At 38.4% G+C, this 20604-nt stretch overlaps 1 protein-coding gene across 1 annotated transcript in view; it reads left to right on the forward strand.

The window, feature by feature from the left end:
• The window catches only part of MTHFD2L (methylenetetrahydrofolate dehydrogenase (NADP+ dependent) 2-like), a 108656-nt gene continuing 95559 nt past the window's right edge, over positions 7508-20604 (forward strand). Inside the window, 2 exon segments of the mRNA XM_021101430.1 lie at positions 7508-7756; positions 9526-9614. The gene's annotated coding sequence lies outside the window, so the exon portion shown is untranslated.

The following is a 20604-nucleotide window of genomic DNA, read 5'->3' on the forward strand; positions in this document are numbered from 1 at the left end:
TTGGCTTGCCCACAGTCTTCTTTCCCGTCTATGTTCACACGGTTTTCCCTCTGTATGCATCTGTGTCCCGATCTTCTTTTCTCATAAGAACACCACTCATAGTGGATTAAGTCCCACCCCAATGACCTCTTTTTATCTTAATTAGCTTTTAAAACAGCCTATCGCCACATAAAGTCACATTCTGAGGGAATGGCGGTTAGGGCTTCAACATATGAATTTTAGGGGGGAAAATCCAGCCCATAACAAGTGGCTTACTCATTCTTTATAAAAATTCTTATTATTTGTCCACATGATAGGTCTCAAAACACAAAACACCATCAGTTGGCCCAAGGACTGGCCCAGTCTTCTGGGAGTCTTTCAAAATGTAATATCCCCTAACAGAAAGAAATCCAAATCCCTAGCTACACTTATGATATTTCTGCAACACTTTATTCAATATGTTCTTAATCATTCAGAATCCAAAACCCATACTACTGAAATAGATAAACTGATTATACTTACCTATTGAATAAAAAATACATATACATTGTAAAAATTCAAATGGTGCAAAAGGTTATACTACTAAAAAAAAAAAAAAGAAAGAAAAAAAAAAAAAAACCTCTCCCTGTCATTCAAATCTTCATTTCTCTTTCCCGGAAAATATTAATAATATTTATTTTCTATGTGTAGGTATCTTGGAAAAAATAGTCTATATATAAACTAGCATGTGTATTTATACATTGCTTCTGCTTACCTTTCTTGCATGTGTATTTATACATTGCTTCTGCTTACCTTTCTTTTTTTTATGGTACTCATGCTGTTCGTGCCTTGCTTGATTTGTATAAAAATATGTTTTGGTGACTGTTCAATTTCAGCAGGTATTTTCAAATGTTTCCCTACAGGTAGAGGGGTGTGAGGCATGGCATTTGATTGTTGGAATGTGTTATTATTTGGTTAAGAAGTTCTATGTAGAGGTCTACTATTTAAATACACTAGCAAAAGAAGCTTCATCTCTTCCACAAGTAACATTTTTATTTTATGTATTATTATGGCCAGAAAAGTTTTACCAAACTTTATTACTAATTTTCTACAAATCTGCTCGCGAACGCTTTTTATATCCATTATTCTTTTCTGTGCATTTACATCCAGTGCTTTTCAAATCAGTGTCATTCTTTTGGGTTCATGAAATATGGGCTCCCTCTAGTGGTCAAATTAATTAGGACAATCAACACGAGTTGGATGGGTAGACAGCTGTAGATATAGATCTCAGATCTTTTTAGATCTATTTAGTAGATCTATCTACCTATCTATCTATCTAAAAGAGGATCCTTATTGAGGGATGTATATTACTTTTACAGAGAATCAACAAATGCTTAACCCCTGTGTTTAATCAATTTTGAGGTATAATTTATGTACAATTTAATGTTCCCATTTAAAGTGTGTAATATGATGTTTTGACAAATTTATAGACCATGTCAAAATACAGAACCATACCATAATCAAAATACAGAACCATGCCATAATCAAAATATAGAAAATTTTCATCGCTCCCAAAACTTCTTTTGTACCTTTTTGGAGTCAGCCCCAGACAAGCAATATGGAATAGAAATGATGGAGACAGGGAGAGTTTCCATCGTGGCACAGTGGTTAACGAATCCGACTAGGAACCATGAGGTTTTGGGTTCGATCCCTGGCCTTGCTCAGTGGGTTAAGGATCTGGTGTTGCTGTGAGCTGTGGTGCAGGTTGCAGATGGGGCTCGGATCCTGCGTTGCTGTGGCTCTGGCATAGGCTAGAGGCCTGGGAACCTCCATATGCCGTGGGAGTGGCCCTAGAAAAGGCAAAAAGACACAAAAAAGAAGTGATGGAAACAGATATCCTTGTTTTGCGTTAATTTTAGTCATCTTTCACCATGAAGTGAACCCATTGTTAGCTGTTGGTTTTAATAGATGTTCTTTATAAGCCTGATGAATATTCTTCTACTTGCAGTTCTCTGCAAGTTTTAAATTTTTTTCATGGATGAATGCTGAATTCTGTCAAATACATTTTCTACATCTATTGAGATCAACATTTTTTTTCTTCTTCAGTCTGCTGCTATAGCAAATTACATTTATTGGTTTTTTGAACGTTGAACCAGACTTATAATCCCAGGATAAACCTCACTGGATCATGATATATTACCCATTTTACATATTGTTTTATTAAATTTGCTATTGTATTTGAAGACCTTTGTTACTATATCATTGAGGGATATTGGTCTTTTTTGTCTTTTCTCGTAATGTTTTGGTATCAGGGCAATGGTGGCCTTATAAAATGAGTTAGGAAGGTTCCGTCTTTGATTTTCTAAGAGATTTGCATAAGATTGTTATTTTTGCCTTATAAAATGTTTGAAAGAAGTCATCAGGGAAGCCCACAAAGCCTGGAGATTCTTTATAAGCAGATAATTAATTATTAATTAGATTTTTAAAAATTTCATGGAGCTATTAAATTTTAAAATTTCTTTTAGGGCCAATTTTTGATGATTCATGTTTTTACATAAATTTGTCCATTTTATTTAAGTTGCCAAATATATGCGTTAAATTTTTTTTTTTTTTTTTTTTTTTTAGGGCTGCCCCTTTGGCCTAGGGAGGTTACCAGGCTAGGGATTGAACTGGAGCTGCAGCCGCCAGCTTACACCACAGCCACAGCAATGCCATATCCGAGCTGCATCTGTGACCTATACCACAGCTTATGGCAATGCCTGATTCTTAACCCACTGAGCTAGGCCAGGGATTGAACCAACATCCTCATCGACAGTAGTTGGGTTTGTTACCACTGAGCCACAAAGGGAACTCCTAAATATTTTTACATTATTAATTTATTAACATTTTAATGCCTTTAGATCCATAATGATATCCCCTCTTTCATTACTTATGTTAGTAATTTATGTCTTTATGAAGGAGTTAACTGTGCCCCATCTACAATCTAATAAGTTAACTCTCTACAGTTTCATGCAGACTTACAGAAGACATGAGACTCCTGGGCAGAGACAAAGAAACTTATTTCAGCAAAAGCAGTTGCCCAAATAACCATGCCAAAAAGGAAATGAAGAATTCCATTACAATAGCACCAAAAGTATAAAATACTTAGAAATAAACCTAACCAAGGAAGACTTTTACTATGAAAACTGCAAAATGTTGCTGAAGGAAATCAGAAAAGACACAAATAAATGGAAAGATACTTTATGTCCATGGATTGGAAGACTTAATTTTGCTAAGACAGTAATATTACCCAAGCAATCTACAAATTCAATGAAATACCTATTAAAGTCCCAATGCCATTTTTTTTTTATTGCAGAAGTAGAAAAATCCATTCTAAATTTCATGCAAAATCTCAAGGGAATCTGGATAGCTAAAATAACCTTGGAAAAGAGGAAAAAAGTTGGAGATCTCACACTCTTTGATTTAAAAACTTATTAAAGGGAGTTCCTGTCATGGCACAGCAGAAACGAATCTGACCAGGAACCATGAGGTTGCAGGTTCAATCCCTGGCCTCGCTAAGTGGGTTAAGCATCTGGCATTGCCGTGAGCTGTGGTATAAGTTGCAGATGTGGCTTGGATATGATGTTGCTGTGGCTGTGGTGTAGGCCAGCAGCTGTAGCTCTGATATGACCCCTGGCCTGGGAACCTCCATATGCCATGGGTGTGGCCCTAAAAACAAAAATAAAATAAAATAAAATAAAAATTAAAAACAGGAGTTCCCATCGTGGTGCAGTGGTTAACGAATCCGACTAGGAACCATGAGGTTGCGGGTTCGGTCCCTGCCCTTGCTCAGTGGGTTAAGCATCCAGCAATGCCGTGAGCTGTGGTGTAGGCTGCAGACTCTGCTCAGATCCTGCATTGCTGTGGCTCTGGCCTAGGCCAGAGGCTACAGCTCCGATTTGACCCCTAGCCTGAGAACCTCCATATGCCACAGAAGTGGCCCAAGAAATAGCAAAAAGACAAAAAAAAAAAATTAAAAACAAAAACTCATTACAGAGTCACAGTTATCAAAAGATGTGGTGATGGCAAAAGGCAGACACATAGAACAACAGAATACAATAGAAAGCTCAGAAATAAACCCTGGTATATGTGATCAAATGATACTGACCAAAAAAGTAGTTGCTGGAGTACTAGTGTCATTGTTGCAGTTTCCACACATACCACAGGATGATGTGCAGGACTACATGAAGCCTGTATGTATAGCAGGTTGTACTTAGAAGGGGAACTCTGAGCTTAAGGAGCCCATCACTTTTATAGTAAGCAGTAAGCAAGCATTCTCTTTGTACATAGGGAGTCATTGCCTCAACTCTCGAAATTACCAGCTGCATGAGGACTCCTGAGACATGGCCCAAGTAAAAGCATCAGGGTCTGGAATCTTTACACTCAGCAAGATGTGTAGGAAGGCACATGGCCCACGATGCACTGCCTTCCAACAGTCCTCTTCTGTTCTAATTAGTTTAACAACAAGTTTATCAACTATAATGATCTTTTTTTAAAAAGTTACTTTTGATTTCACTGATTTCCTCTGCAGCTTTTCTGTTTTCTATTTAATTTAGCTCTTATCTTTAACTCAACTGATCTTAATTTTCTGATTTGTTAAGGTAGAAGCTAAGACCATCAATTTCAGACATTTACTCTCTTCTAAAATAAGCATTTAAGGCGATCAGTTTCTCTGAAGGTATTGCTTTAGCTGCATTCCTCAAATCTTGATAGGTTCTCTTTTCATTTTCCTTCAGTTCAAAATTATTTTCTAATTTTCCTTTTCATGACTTCTTTGTCCCATAGGTAATTACAAGTTTCTTAATTTTTTCAGTTATAGAATCAAAGTGCCTTTTTAAAAAAATATCTTGGATGTACCACTTATTAAACATGTAGCTTTGGGCAAGTTCCTTAATTTCTTTGAAGTTCAAATTTATTACATGTAAATGAAGTAATAAGAGACTCTATGTCTCAGGTCTAAGTGAAAACATCTAGGTAAAGCATATAGACGAGTGCCTGGCACAGAGTAAGCCTACAGAGACTGCCAGCTCTTACTATTGATATTTACTACTTTGTACTTTTTTATTTTTTAGAGTACAATGGGTCTCTATTATTTTTCACAAATTCATATGAATCTATAGTTCTTTCGAAACAAATTAAAAAAAATTTTTTTTTTAAATTATAGTTGCGGAGTTCCTGTTGTGGTGCGCAGTGGTTAACGAATCCGACTAGGAACCATGAGGTTGCGGGTTCAATCCCTGGCCTTGCTCAGTGGGTTAAAGGATCCGGCGTTGTGGTGAGCTGTGGTGTAGGTTGCAGACGCGGCTCAGATCCCTGTTGCTGTGGCTGTGGTGTAGGCCGGCGGCTATAGCTCCGATTCGACCCCTAGCCTGGGAACCTCCATATGCCTCGGGAGCAGCCCTAGAAAAGGCAAAAAGACAAAAAAAATCAATCAATCAATAAAAAATAAAATTATAGTTGATTTACATTGTTCTGCCAATTTCTGCTATAGAGCAAAGTGACCTAGTCATACATCTATACCTACTTTCTCATATTATCTTTCATCATGTTCCATAACTAGTGATTGGACATAGATCCATGTGCTAAACAGCAGGACCTCATTGTCTATCCATTCTTTTTTTTTTTTTTTTTGTCTTTTTAGCTATTTCTTGGGCCGCTCCCACGGCATATGGAGGTTCCCAGGCTAGGGGTCGAATCGGAGCTGTAGCCACCAGCCTACTCCAGAGCCACAGCAACGCCGGCTCCGAGCCGTGTCTGCAACTTACACCACAGCTCACGGCAACGCCGGATCGTTAACCCACTGAGCAAGGGCAGGGACCGAACCCGCAACCTCATGGTTCCTAGTCGGATTCGTTAACCACTGCGCCACGACGGGAACTCCTGTCTATCCATTCTAAATGTAACTGTTTGCATGTATCAACCCCAACTCCCAGTCCATCCCACTCCCGCCTCCTCCCACTTGACAACCACAGTCCATGTCTGTGAGTCTGTTTCTGTTCTGTAGACAGGTTCATCTGTGTCATATTTTAGATTCCACATATAAGTGATATCATATGGTATCTGTCTTTCTCTTCCTGACTTACTTCACTTAGTATGAGGATCTCTAGTTCCACTCATGTTGATGCATAGTACTTTTATTTATTTATTTATTTTTGCTTTTTTTTAGGGCCACACCCATGGCATATGGAGGTTCCCAGGCGAGGGGTCGAATCAGAACTGTAGCTGTCGGACTATGCTACAGTACCACAGCAATGCAGGATCCAAGCTTCATCTTCAACCTATACCACAGCTCAAGGCAATGCCGGATCCATAACCCACTGAGCAAGGGCAGGGATCAAACCCACAACCTCATGGTTCCTAGTCGGATTTGTTTCCGCTGCACCATAACAGGAATGCCTTACTTTTTATTTTTAATGAATGTAACCTAATTCACATAAATAATCCTGTATTTTAAAGATGGAAGTTATTTTTAATTTTTTTAATTATATATTTTTCATTTTCTGCACACTTTTTCTACCTTTTGCATTATTCCTTTAGGCTGGACTACAAGAAAAATACAAAAAAAAAAAAACCCCACCAAAATAATACTTAATTCAAGGGCATGAAGAGACTGTTTCTTTCTTCATATTGTCACCAGTTAGGTAATATGCCTGATAGACCCCTGCCATAAGGAAAGTAAACTTGAAATAACTAAACCACTTGTCTAGCATAACTTCCTTGTCCTGTTCCCTTCTGCTTGCAAGTCTTTCATTTTTTCAAAGTCATGCTCCTTGGAGCTCTTTTCTATGTACTAGATTGGATGCGGCCCAATTCAAACCGATTTTTGCTCGAACTCTTAAAATTTTTAAATGTACCTCACTTGTCTTTTTAACATATCCCAGCATAATGAATAGTGGGTCTCATTTTTACTTTTTCAAAGGGAGCTGGATGTTTTGTTTTTTCACTACAAGTTCACTACATGATGCAGGTTCCTAGAGTGTGTTAATCACAGACTCCAGAAAATGGTAGACATTGGCCAATTTTTCTTTCCCAAAGTGGAGATCATAAGGTAGAACTATAGAAATTCTTAGGTCCAGGGCTTGTTCAGCCAGGTCCCCTTCCTTGCTCCACACACTCACAGTTTTGTTTCTTTTCTCAGCTCTCAAGGTATCTGTCTCACCAGGGGGATGGGAAACACGCTTCCAGCTTTAAATCAAATTCCAGACAGACTTGGAAGCTGTTGGACAGAGCTTTAGCTTGGGAGAAAAGGGGTGTGCTGCTGCAACTGATTCGTTTACCCTTTTTCTTGGTGTCCTCGCTATGGGAGCATCAGGTGAGAAGCCCGATCGCCGCCGGTCCACACTGCAGGCCACCAGCGTCTGGGAGCACCTGCCTCTGCTCTTCCCAACTTGGAGTTTGGGTCCAGCCTCGCCACCTGACAGTCCAGGGATTCCTTCGCCCCGCCCCCGCCCTGAGCTCCGCCCCTGGCCCCGCCCCTGTACGGTGCCCTCCTGGGACCCGCGGCTTGTGGGATACTGTCCCCCACGGGCCGGGTGGGGGCGGAACCCGACCTGCAGCTGCGAGGACCCGGGCGGCGGGAGGTGGCGCCTCGGTCCTGGAGCCCGGGGTTCGCGGCCATGACGGTGTCGGCCCGCGGCTTCTGGCTGCTCCGCGGCTGCCTGGGCCGAATGCTGGCGCTGGGCAGGAGCGCGGTGTCGCCCCTGGAGGCGCCAGGAGCGGCCGGGCGCGCGATCCGCGGCTTTCGGGGCAGCGGCGTGAGGTACGCGCGCTGTCGGACGCTCGACCTCCTCGGGTCTGGGCCCTCCCGGGTGCGAAGCCGCGGGCTGTGGGAGGGGCGGCGGGACGCCGGCAGCCGGTGAGGCGAGGCCCTCGCGCAGGAGGCCGGGGGCTCCCGGGCAGCCGCGCGGCGGGGCCAGGGGCGAGGCCTGTTTTGGCTGCGAACTTGGCCTTGCAGGCCGGGCGGGCCGGGCGGACCGGTAGCGTCGGCCTCAAGTCCAGCAACTTGGGCTTGCTCTGCGCTCCCTGGAACGTTCCATCTTGACAGCAGGTGCAGTTGTGTGTCTGAGGGAGACCTTTGAGGCCCTGAGGCAAGGGGTCATAAAAACACGTGGGCTACTTGTTTGAAACATCGTTTCTGTTTTGTTATTGTTGTGTTTTGTAAACAAAGGAGTGGGCGATGGCCCGATGGTTTAGTGGTGTTTGAGTCTCTGAATTTCTTTGTTGCATACTGAGGTCTTTTCCAGCTCTGAGATTCTTAAATGATTTCACAAAATCAGACATTAATCTCGACTTCTCAGTCTTCTGTATTGAAGTGGTCAAGCTGAGGTTCATTGCATCTCTTTGGAATTTGTTGCTGGGCAGCAGATTGCGAGTATGGCTTTAACTCTTTGCACAAGTGTTCCTAGGAACTCTTCATCCTTCCGTTATCTACTAGTTGTAGTTACAAACTCAAAAATAAGGAATTCCTTTGACCCAGAGCCAGTGAGGCCAGAAGAGATTCTGTTTTCAGACTTTCAGGGCTTCCAGTGTACTTTCATTGCAGTTTTCCATGCCAGAGACTGTCTTGTCTTTTTGCATCCTCAATGCCCAGCACCATACCTGCGAGAAAGTAAAGATCACTAGTGTGGAAACATAAGTACCGCTTATTTCACCAAAGTTGATGAACTCCCCGTTCTATATATTTGGACCGTAGTCTTAAGTGATTGCAATTAAAAAAAAAAAATCCTACAGGGTTTACTTTGGACATAGTTTCTGGTGACTACTGTTTGTCTTACACGAAGATATGTGAGAAAATAACAGTGACTCAGAGTTCTGGTTGTGGAAGCTCTTATGGTGTCTGAAAAAATTTTCCAGTTGGTTTGGAATTGTCAACTCTACTTACTACAGAAAAGCAGATTCTGTAGAATTGTATTTGTATGACAGGATTGGAGGAATTGTGTATGGTAGTCCCTCTATTTAGATACTTCTTTTTTGAATTTCAGTTATTTTAGGGCTTCTTTCCAGAATGAAGATAACCTTTTTCCAGTTGTGTACATTGGTTAATTTCCCTTTGTCCACTGATGTTACTAAACAACCCCATTACTCTTCTCTGCTACATGGAATGGGAGCCACAGCTGTTAACAACCCCAAGGTTTTGTGGTAGCCACCTGCTACACACACATGTGCATGCACACAAATAATTCAGATTTTTAATTGAATGAATGGCCCGTCTATAGTTTAGTGCAATAATTTTGGAAAGCTATTTTTTATATAGGTAAAGAAGTATTACTTTCAACCCAGCTGCTTTCAGCCCCATTTGGTGCAGATTATAACTGTATATAAAAATCATAACTTTGATAGTTTTTTATTTTTCGAAGTAGCACTGTTTAGGTTAGGAGAGGGTGGTGTCTTGACCTCTTGGCACTGAATACCATCTATGAAGGTGAGGTTGGCTGTAAGGTTGAGAAACACCTGTGGACTGGTGGGTCTCGGGTGGGGAGACATTCAGACAGTGTGTTGATGCTCATTGGTGTCTCTTTTCTCTTCTAGGACCAGCAGAGAGAAGAGATTCCTTCTTCCAGAGGTCGCCACTGTCTACCTCCCCACTTGTCCCCATCCTCAGTCATCTCTTTTAATAAGTAGTGATCCATTAGTTGTCTAGTTCTTCGTAGTGAATGGGGTTTAAATCTGACATCATTCCTACTGATTTGAAACTTGAGCCTTAGTGTTATTCTTACTAAAAAGCGCCTCTGAGTTTGATAAACTCTTTCCCAAATAATATTGACAGTTTCCAGTGATGGTATTTATGACCACTCTCTGAGCTATATAGAGCCTTAAATGAAAAGTGAAAAAGTATTTTTGATTATTTTTCATATTTTTAACTAATTAGATATTTGAACATATAGTAGAACATATAGTAGAACATATAAATACCTTTTTAGTGGACTTTTTTTTTAATAAGCAGAATTTCAAGAAATCATGTTTGAATTTGAGAGTTAAAAATCTTGGAAGTATCATTTAATACTAATCTCAGTGGTTTTCCCTTGAAAGTTTGTGATGAGTTTTTTCCCTATTTACTCATGAGAAAATGGATTTGCTAGTTGCACAAAAATACATTTAATATCAAGAAAATAAGCCCTTTTACTTGTTGCAGCTTATTGTTTCTTGAAGTGAATTAATTTCTTGGTGATTAATTTTTTTTTTCAACTTTACCTTGCTGTGTGAGAAGGTTACAAATCAAAATGTACTTGGGTTATAAACATCACGTGAGTCTGGCCCAGTGGTTTTTAGTGTATGGAGCTGGGCAGCAGTCTGTCCCATTTGGGCGCAAGGTTACAGACCTTGTCCATTGAGGCCATGCTCAGAGCAGGTTTGCAGGCACTCTCCAACAGGGACTTCCATAAATCCTGCTTTGTTACCTGAACTCTTTTTCAGTAACTAAATGGTTGTCCCAAGCATTTGTTCCCTGTTTATCCTGTTGCTCGGTGATTAATTAATTTGGCAGATCCCGCCCCCGCTTCTGTTGTGATTCTTTTTAGCATTTGTAAATTTTGTGTACCTACCTACAGCTCATTATGAAAGCCTCACCTTTTCTTTATGTCTCACTGCCAATGGCTTTATCATTTTTGCGGCTAGACTGGCATTAAAAAAAAACCCCACACTTTCGGAGTTAGTAAGAGCTATTGGTTGTTATTGAAATAATCATGTCTTGTAAAGTGGATGGTTTAATAATTTTAAAAAGACAAATTTTATCAGTAAGGTTGTTCATTTTTTCTTCTGATTTGCTCCTCTAGGACTTTTTTTCTCTACCAAGTCGAATTATTTGATTTAAAGATACTTTTATTCTCATGTGAAGCTTGAAAGACCTAGACTCCATTTGGGACCTTTACTAAAGCTAATTTTCTAGACTGATTTCAGCCAAGATAGAATTAATCCCATGACTAGCAAAGGCAGTTTCTCAAAATCATATTTTATTTTGTTGGCAAATGTAGTGTGGTTTTCCTCTCTTAATGCCTTACCTATTCTAAAGAAAATCAGATGTGATAGCTATATGGTCATAATTTGTATATCTAAGCAGTTCTTACGTGATTTTAAACTTAGAACCTAAATGTTTCAAAATTTGGTATCATATCTTAGTTTTATGTCTGTGTCACAGCTGATGGAGATAATGTGTTCTAATGTCTCCAGAATCAAGATTTCTGATTAAACTGGATTGAGAGATGAACAAACAGACTAATATTAATGTCAGATCTTGTTAGTCATAATTTTAATGATAATCTGGAAATTTATTAAATCACCCTAGTGTTTGTTTTTCAGATGCTTTGAAGTTATAGTATCCTTTCAAGGTAATACCCCCATTGGATGATAAAAGATTATCTTCAGTGGTCACATATTCTTCATGGAATTCCATGGAGCTCAGTAAAGGTTTTTAAAATAGTTTTGCCTAGGGATGATTAAGTTGTAGAGGGAAGCTTAAAGAGATAGGAGCTTGGCTGAAATCTGAACTGTCAATGAGAGGGATAAATTAATGATTAGTAGTATGTGAGATTTGCTGTTAAGAGGTACACTTGGAACCAGGAAAAAAGTTACCTAAAAGATAGAAAACTTTCTGGTCAGAATGGAATATAATCCAAACCTAGATTAGAGCCAAAAGAGAACTCAGGGTTAGATAGTATCCAAGAAGGTTTATCCAGCTGTTCTGCATATTATTACATCATATGCATTCTCTGTGTTGCCTTTGTTTTTGTTAACATATTATTGGCTGCATCATATTACATTAAGTCAACTGGCTGTAATTTATGTAACCTTCTTGCTACTGTTTAATGTCTAGTCCTTGAAACATGAAATAATTTAGTTTCAAATTCAGGTTATCTTCTTGTCAACATCATACCAGTCAGGTTTGTTCACTCATGATCTGAACTCTATGTAGGTTTCTATAATTATCCTCATTAAAGAGTGTACCTAGATCCAAGAGACTATTCAAAGATTCATAATTTTATAGTGAGGGCATATTATAGTTTAAAATAGATATTTCCTCCCCCTCCCTTTGGCTATGTGTCATTAATTCTGCAATGAATATCATCTGGCCTTTAAGTAATCCAGTTGTGTTGTTGAAAAATTAGTCCTTATTAATATCTAAGGATCCCTCACTCTGCGTTAAGCATTTTGTTGAGATTTTTGCATACAGTATGTCGTTTAATCTTTACAACCAGCTGAAGGAAGTAGATGCTATGACTATTCCCAATTAACAGATTTGGAGACTGAGGCTTAGAGAAATTAAGTAACTTGTCCAAGGTAACACAGTAAATAAATGGTGAAGACAGGGCTTAAACCTACATGGTCTATCTAGTACTTTACTCTACAACCAATTTATAATTGTTAACATATATCACTATTGTTTTTCTTCTTTCTGAAATTTTTTATTAAATCTTGTAGAACTTTTGTGAATTAGGAAAACTAATTTTGCATAGAAATCTTAAAAATTGTCAGATTCCCTTAATACAGGATGTCTCTTAACCTGGAACTTCATGGATGAAATTTAGGGATCCCTAAACTTAGATGAGAGGTTACTAACTTCTAATAAATTTTGCATTTTCTTCAATTGTGAATATAGGCAGCAAACCAAAGTATTATTAATAGAGTTTATGATGTTCACAATGAAAACACAGATATTTTAGTATTATAGAAATCTTAAAATATCATATACACTCACCACTATGTTGATATTATGGTAGTTATCAGACACCACTAGATCCTTTTATTTAATGCTTTTTTAAAGAAAAAGGTGTTTGATGATAATATTTCAGTAAATTTGGTTTCCTTGTAAACCTTCGCATTTTAAGCATTTAAAAAGATTGTTCTGGAGTTCCCATTGTGGCGCAGAGGAAGAGAATCCGACTAGAGAATCCTAGGTTGAGGGTTCAATCCCTGGCATTGCCATGAGCCTTGGTGTAAGTCGAAGATGCAGCTCGGATCCTGTGTTGCTGTGACTGTGGTGTAGGCTGGCAGCTGTAGCTCTGATTAGACCCCTAATTAGCCTGGGAACCTCCATGTGCCATGGATGCAGCCCTAAAAAAAAGCAAAAAAAAAAAAAAAAAAAGATTTTTCTGAGAAGGTGTACACAGGACTCAACAGGTTGCCTAAGAGCTGTCATGGTACAAAACTTAGCATTTAAAATATTTTTCTGAAAAAAATTATGAGTGTTTAGGTAGCTGCTAATATTCTAAGTTACAGCTTAGGGTCCTTAAAAAGTTAAGTTACAGAATTTAATAACAGAATCATACATAATGAAAAGAACTTGCTTTACTGTTTATGAACCTTCTTTACTTTTTATTAACTTATAAAAGTATAATTTCTGATAAAACTACTTCACAATATAAGATAGAATTTAGGATGTGAAATGAAATATTTTTAAAAAGCTATAAATTTAACATCTCTAAGTATTCATTTGCTTTAAAAAACTTTCACTTATTCAGAAAGTACTAGTGATTGGTTTTATTCCATGTATCATTTTGCTCTTGTCCCCTTGGGTTGTGTTGTTAATTTGAACTGAAAAATCTTTAAATTATGCCCTAAGATACAAAGCAATGATACTGTTCTGGGACCTGCATAGATATTTGAATTGCCAATGAGTGTTATTAGGTTTTTTTCATGTTTATAGATCATAAAACAGTTTATTGCAGCTCTAATTAAAGTTGTGGTTGAAAATGAGGTTGAAACATAGATGCAGAAGCAAGATGTCAAGTATACAAATTAAATTCACTGTTCATCTGGAGTAGATTTTGTTATTTTACTATTTTGTGAAGGAGTACTTTGATACAAAAGAAAAGCAGTGATTTTTTTTCTTCCTATTTATTACTTTGTTTTAGTTAATTAAACAGTTCATTTAGTTCTAGTAACCATAGATTAGGATGGTTGCAGTCTATTTTCTGGAACATATAGGTAATTAAACAAGCTCATAGAAACAACACTAAATGTTGATGGCTTTTTGGTCCATTATTACTTTTGGTTCTCCAAATATGTCTTCCTTTGTTACTTAACAAAAACTAGGAGAGAGAGCCATTTGTACAAATCAGCCAATCAACTCTTAGCCAAATCTTCTTATGTGAAATCACAAGAGAACCTTCCCATCGTACAGATGAGGAAATTCCATACCTTTGAAAGCAGTTAAATGACTTGTGCACTTGATTGCACTACTAAGGGTGAAGCAGGGCTGTGCCTGCAGACTTGTGGCTTTGGGTGAGTAATTTGTAGCATGGGTGCTGCACTACTGCTGACTGCCCTTCCTGGCCCCTCCTATGCGTTATTACCTCCTAATAAAGCCACATTTCCAACCATTTCCACAGTCGGGGGAGCATAAAGTACTGAATGGGAAAACTCCTTGTCCTACCTTCTTTGGGGGTTGACTTGCAGCATTTCTTCTGCCTTTTCAAGAAATGTCACCTAAGCAAGTAATGACAGGGTACAATGGGCAAAAGATATCTAAGGGCTCAAATTGACTTCACTTTTCATGTCTATTAATGGCAATGTGACTGTATAATTTTTTGGATGGAAGCAGAACATTTTTAAGAATGAAAAAAGTTAAAGTAATGAAAATTACATGTTTAGATTATTGACTTAGATTAGGGGACCTATAAATGGTATATATTCTAAATTCTTTTCAAAATTAACATTTTAAAAGTAATTTATATCATTATACCTTAAAACAGTTTTAATTGTGATACTAATTTTGTATTAACATATTAATATTTTTATGTCAATTATGTGACTATTAGCTTTTAATATGTGACAAATCCTTGATACATTTTCACACACAGTTGACCCTCGAACAACAAATACAAGGGTTAGGGAGGCTGACCTTCCACACAGTCAAAAATCTTCCCACTTGCCCCTCGGTATTTGAAGTTCTGCCTTCTCAGATTTAACCAACCAAGAATCATGTAGTGCCATAGTGCCTAGTTAGTGAAAAATCCCACGCAGTTCCAACCCTGTGTTGTTTGAAGATCAACTGAAGTTGAATCAGTTTCTTAGCCATAGCTTCCTTTATTTTTTATTTTATTTTATTTTATTTTTTTATTTTCCCACTGTACAGCAAGGGGGTCAGGTTATCCTTACATGTATACATTGCAATTACAGTTTTTCCCCCACCCTTTCTTCTGTTGCAACATGAGTATCTAGACATAGTTCTCAATGCTATTCAGCGGGATCTCCTTGTAAATCTATTCTAAGTTGTGTCTGATAAGCCCAAGCTCCCGATCCCTCCCACTCCCTCCCCCTCCCATCAGGCAGCCACAAGTCTCTTCTCCAAGTCCATGATTTTCTTTTCTGAGGAGATGTTCATTTGTGCTGGATATTAGATTCCAGTTATAAGTGATATCATATGGTATTTGTCTTTGTCTTTCTGGCTCATTTCACTCAGTATGAGATTCTCTAGTTCCATCCATGTTGCTACAAATGGCATAGCTTCCTTTAAAAACCTGATAATGAAAATTAAAAAAAAAAAACCTTATGCTTGATTTAAAAATTAAATCTACTAGTTTTCTTAGAAGGTGCAGACACTCTTTTCTTTAGACAGTAGTATTTTTAGTTTCAAAAATATTATCTTCTCCACAGAAGCTAAAGCAACTGTACATCAGAACAGACTCTTCTAAATGGAACATAGCCTCAATTCTGTATTGAAATGTGAATATATTTCAGCCTAAATATCTTCACAGATGCTATCGTCTCGTCTTCTTTCAAAGTATCTTTCTTTGACAAATTTGTAAGAGAAAAATCATCAAATAAGTTGTATCTATTTATGGTTTTTAAAATAACGTGCCATTTTTAGATGCAGTAAAGTGATGGGTTTTCTCCATAATGTTGCATTACATTAAAAATATACATTTTTTCCAGGGAAAAATAGGAGCATCATCAAAAGTTCTTCCCACAAATTGGAATATTTTAAATTGGATTATAGATAAATTTGTTCACTAAGGCTGCCATGAACAAAGTACCACAGGAGTTCCCGTCATGGCTCAGTGGTTAACGAATCTGACTAGGAACCATGAGGTTGCAGGTTTGATTCCTGGCCTTCCTCAGTGGGTTAAGGATCCAGCATTGCCTTGACCTGTGGTGTAGGTTGCAGATGCGGCTTGGATCCCGCGTTGCTGTGGCTGTGGCGTAGGCTGGTGGCTACAGCTCCGATTAGACCCCTAGCCTGGGAACCTCCATATGCCGCGGGAGTGGCCCCAGAAAAGGCAAAAAGACAAAAAGAAAAAAAAAAAAAAAGGAAACAACAGCAACAACAAAGTACCACAAACTAGATGGCTTTGTGAAGGAGGGGATACTTCCCTTTTTCTTCTTAGTTCTTTTGGTTAGCTATTAAAAAGTGGCATAAAGCAGATTAGGAGGAGAAAATCAAATGTATTATGTATGTATGCATGGGGAATTCACATAAAGGATTTCAAAGTCAGAAAGGCAAGATGAGGTGTTTATGTTAACCTGGACTAAGGAGAAGAAGGTAGGGACCTGGAACCTCAAAGAGAAGTAAGGTCATTCACAGGAAAATGAAAAGCATTAACGTTTGGTAAACAAATATTTGCTGGGTCTCTATAGGTAGTGAGACACAGAAAGGACTTTGATCACACAGACCTTGCTAGGTTCCTGCCGGTCCACCACCCCTAGTTCATACTTTAGTATGGTTATCTATGATGAGCCTGTGGTTCTTTGTAGTGATGGCTTCTTGGAACAGGCCCTCTATCTTAAATCTTTTAGGGATTAAGGGGGAAATTCAAATATTTCTTCTGGAATCTTTGGGCCTTCCCTGTTTTCAGCTCGACATCATCTGCCTGCCAGAGGGGCACATCTTGGGGCAGTCTGCTCTGAACCTCATCCGCTTAAAATAACAGAAACGTCTCCTCACACTGTGAAGTCTGAATCCAAGGACTCTGCAGAGCCGTGCTCTCCTAGCCTCTTGTTCCTGGCAATCCTTGGTTTTCCTTGGTTTGTAGCTGCTTAACTCCAACTCAAATGACCATCTTGCTTCTGTGTCTGCACATGGAGTTTTCTCAGTCTAGGCTCTTCTTATAAGGACAGCAGTCATACTGGATTCTTGATATACTCTACTCTGGTATGACGCCATCCTACATAATAATTCCACCCGGAATACCTTATTTATAAATGAGATCACAGCTACAGGTGCCAGGGATTAGGATTTGAACATAACTTTTGGGGGACACAATTCAACCCACAACAATAGAATTTCAAAATTGTTTGTATATTGTTTGCAGCATCATTGTTTAGTTCAGTACTTCCCTTACTTTCGAAGGGATACATTTCTGCTTATATGCTTTGGTTTCAGTGATTGCAATTTACCAAAAGTTTCAAATCTGAAGTCCTTCCACCTGCCTTGGCCTGTTTTTTGAATATGTTGATTAACAATTTCCAACAGATTTGGAACAAAACGTGACACTGTTAGTTCTTTTTGGCTCACTTACAAATAGATTTTTAACACTTATTTCTAAAATATGATATAGGCAGTGAAGAGAGAGCACATTCTACTACAATTAAATATTTTTTGTATTAAATATAGACTTCATTGTAATAGGATGGTAATTTGGTTATTAACTAAGTTTATGTATACAGTATTTAATTCATTATCAATTTATACTCGAGTTGGTAGATTATAGCTCCTTTGCATACATTTATGGATAATATATCCCATGACCAGTTTCAAGCACATATACTTTATAGATTTCTTTATATTGAAAGTAGCTGACTCTCTATCAGGAATACTAGAGTGGGAATTCCTGGTCTGAGAATGATGAGGGCATAAAGCAGTGGTTCTTAACTGAGGCTCAGCAGAACCATTTTATAGATGTTTTAATTAAATTCTATAGACTAGACCTATATAGAGTCTCATAAAGTTCCTGGCAGTTCCTTAGCCATTCTGTCTCATGAACTGTGAGTCTTACTGTGTTCTGTAAAAGTAATTTTTGTTGGTGGTGGTGGAGGTTTTCTTGCTGTGGCTTGGATCACAGCTGTGGCATGGGTTCAGTCCAAGACCTGGTAACTTCTGCATGCCATGAGCGTGGCCAAAAAAAAATTTAAACTATAGAGGAAAAGATGGTTAACTTTCACAGTTGAATGAAGCAAAGATGGTTGACTTTCACAGGGGAATTAAGAACTTTTCATCAAAATAACCATATAAGTCAAAAGACAAGCCACATACTGCTGATACTTAACACACAGATTTAACTGATACGAAGTTAGTGTTCAAGGAGTTCCTGTTGTGGCTCAGTGGGTTAACAACCAGACATAGTGTCTGTGAGGATGTGAGTTCAACCTCTGGCCTTGCTCAGTGGATTAAGAATCCAGAATTGCCACAAGCTGCGGCATGGGTTCCAGATGTGGCTCAGATCCTGTGTTGCTATGGTTGTAGCATAGGCCTGCAGCTGCAGCTCTAGTTTGACCTATAGACAGGGGATTTCCATATGCTACAGGTATGGCTGTAAAAAGAAAAAAAAAAAAGCAGTGTTCAGAATGCATAAATAATTACTGCAAATTAGGCACAGGCTAATAATTAATTAGAAGAATGGTCAAAAGAAATGAACACACATTCCATAGAAGAGGAACTCTAAGTGTCCAAAACCCTATAAGACATCCAACTTCTAGTAACTAGGGAAATGCATATTAAAACCACAACAAAATGCCATTTAACTAATTGGTGAAATTAAAAACCTTGACAATGTCAATGAAATAGAGCAATAGAAATTCTTAAACACTGCTGGTGAACCTGTGAACTAGTGCAACCACTTTGGAAGCAAATTGGCATAAATTGAACACAAATATATCCTGTAATCCAGCAATTCCATTTCTGAGGGTAAACCTTAGAGAAATATTATAATGTTTTGTTTTATATTATTATATGTTTATATCATATATAAATGTGATATGTATCATTTATACCATATATATTTTACAATATAGTATGTATGGTATATATTGTTATATTTTTAATGTTTACAGATACAAACATTAGGTTAGATAATAAAGAAAAGCAGTGGAATTATAAACCCAAATTTCAGGATCATGTTTAGCTCTATGGGAGAGGATTAGGTTTTGGAAGGGGGAGGTACATGGATGATTTTTTTAGATGATGGTAATATGTTTCTTAAGCTGGGTGGTAAGGTTATTAATTTTGCTATTTTTTTCTTTTCATATGTTTTATAGATATTTTGCATCTACTTTTAATATAATTCAAATCTCCTTTGATAGCATTTTAAAACATTTTAAGATGAAGAAATATCCAGAATGCTACCTGTCTCACCATTTTATTTTGCATATTCCTTTTTAATCTTTAGGCATAGGCATTCACATTTTAAGTTTTTTGTTTAACTTCTTCACTTGATTTTATACAGTGAGTGTTTTTACATTTTTTTGCAATTATTATTTTCTGTGGCTACATCGTAACTCCAACAAATTGTGATATAATAAACAATTTAACCCTGATAATTCCACAAATATTTAATAAATGCAATGTACAAAATACTCTTAGGTGTTAAGGCCGTCATAGGAAATTTAAGCTGCCTACCCTACACAGCCTGGCGTATAGCGATGGAGATCGTCATTTTGACAACGATTTAAGATACTTACCTGAGGGGAAGAGCTGGGTGCTCTAGGCTTTCAGAGCAGAGGCAGATTCCAAGGCAAAAGGGTTAGAAGACATTTCCCAGCGTGCCTTCCAATCTGAAACTGGAGGATTGTGGGGCGTGAAGGAGGAAGAGATTGGGCAAGGATGCTAGAAGAAGTAAGTAGGGGAAGGAAGAGTGTTTCAGGGAATGGTATATGCGAAGGCCCAGAAATGAGAACCTGGCACAGGTGAGGAATTGAAATGCAGCCGTGTGTAGTATGAGACTTAGGCACAGTGAGGCTAAAGAAAGCTCAGGCAGGGCGTGTAAGCTATAGGACATTTGGATTTGAGTTAAAACTTGGAAGAGACAACTTTGCATTGTGTTCATGTTGGCTGATTTTCATCATGCCTATTCACACCCGAACATTAGCAAGGGTACAGGTTCTTGAAAAAATTAAGTTGCTAGAAGATTTTTCTTTCCTCCTTTTCCTCTTCACAATATTCATTGACCTGTATTTGGCATTTTGTGTAATATTCATGTGTTTAGATCATGCTTTCACTGTGTCCTTCCGCAGTGAAAGAACAGGGGCAGCAGGAGGAAGGAACCATCTTTTACTTTATCAGACACCTTTAAAAAAGAAATATGCAGGGAGTTCCCACTGTGGCTCAGCAGGTAGTTGACTGGTATCCATGAGGATGTGGGTTCAATCCCTGGCCTCGCTCAGTGGGTTAATAATCCAGCATTGCCATGAGCTGTGGTGTAGGTTGCAGATGCGACTCAGACCCCACGTTGCTATGGCTGTGGTGTAGGCTGGCAGCTGTAGCTCTGATTCTGCTCCTAGCCTGAGAACCTCCATATGCTGCAGGTGCAGCCCTAAAAAGATATGTGTGTGTGTGTATACATATATATATATGCAGAAAGAACAATATCAATTCACCACTTTTATGTTTGAGATCATGGAGAGCAGGAAAGACATCTCGTAATGCCTTTCTAGAGATAGATTTATGTCCTCTGTTAA

This window comes from Sus scrofa, chromosome 8, assembly GCF_000003025.6.
Source record: "Sus scrofa isolate TJ Tabasco breed Duroc chromosome 8, Sscrofa11.1, whole genome shotgun sequence".
NCBI classification, from domain to species: Eukaryota; Metazoa; Chordata; class Mammalia; order Artiodactyla; family Suidae; genus Sus; species Sus scrofa.